The sequence below is a fragment of the Anomaloglossus baeobatrachus genome, chromosome 11 (assembly GCF_048569485.1).
Source record: "Anomaloglossus baeobatrachus isolate aAnoBae1 chromosome 11, aAnoBae1.hap1, whole genome shotgun sequence".
Taxonomy (NCBI): domain Eukaryota; kingdom Metazoa; phylum Chordata; class Amphibia; order Anura; family Aromobatidae; genus Anomaloglossus; species Anomaloglossus baeobatrachus.
In genome coordinates this window covers 20,384,320-20,385,542 of record NC_134363.1, presented here as the reverse complement: position 1 = coordinate 20,385,542, position 1,223 = coordinate 20,384,320, and positions in this window count along the sequence as shown.

Genomic DNA, 1,223 nt, shown 5'->3' with positions numbered 1-1,223 from the left:
TAACGTGAAGAAATATTGAAAAGTTCACAGGGTATGAATACTTTTTCAAGACACTGTTTATGTCTAATTTATTTTAAATTGTGAAGTTTATTTTGTATGAGAGGAACTAAAGCTCAGAGTTCAGAGAAGGAGGCGGGACCTGCAGGATGTGAGGGGTGTGGGTGTGGAAGAATGGGCCAAAATCCACCTGAGCAATGCAGGTGACTAGTGTCTCCATACAGGATGTGAGGAGAGTGTGCGGAAGAATGGGCCAAAATCCACCTGAGCAATGCAGGTGACTAGTGTCTCCATACAGGAGGTGTCTGGAGCTTCATCACCAACAAAGGCTTCTGTAGCAAGTATTAAATACATTTCAGCAAACGACTTCAATACTTTTTTCCCCTGTGTCTTTTCTCATTATTAGGCTGGAATAACACTTGCGAATGGAAACTCGGACCGATTCTTATGCTAGAAAGCAACATGAGCTCTGTCCGAGTGTTGATCCGTGTGCAATGCAAATGAAATGCGATTCTGTGATTTTTCTCTAGATTGTAGTCCGTGTGCAATGCGTGTTTGATGCGTATGGGATCCGTTTTTATTCTCATCAGCTATGTCATCTGCTATTCAGCTCTGCTACATGGCCGCTGACAGCAGACACAGACAGAGCTGCGTGATCAGAATGAACTCGGATGAACTTCACCCGACTTCATTATCATCCTGCGGCTCTGTCTGTGTGTCGTGGCCTGATTTTGCCCTCAGTGACAGAAGTGATCTGCGTGATCAGCGGTGCCGTCACTCAGGTTACCCAGCTGGAGTCCTCCACTTGAGATCTGTGGCCGCGGGTAACCTGAGTGACGTCATCGCTGATAGCATGACTCACTTCAGTTGTTGCGGGGAGCTCACAGAGAGTGGTCGTGGTCTGTGGCCGCTCTCTGTCAACTTCATGTAACAGAGCTGAAAGCGCCGAGGGACCTCTGTGGATTACGTCGGACCTGCCGGGGTATTTGGGGACTTTAATAAAGGGGTGAAAGAGGGTGTTTTTTTGTCATTTATTCCAAATAAAGGATTTTTTTGTGTATGTGTTTATTTTCTTTAACTTACAGGTTAATCATGGAAGGTATCTCGGGGAGACGCCTGCCATGATTAACCTAGGACTTAGTGGCAGCTATGGGCTGCTGCCATTAACTCCTTATTACCTTGATTGCCACCGCACCAGGGCAAATCAGGATGGGCCGGGTACAGTC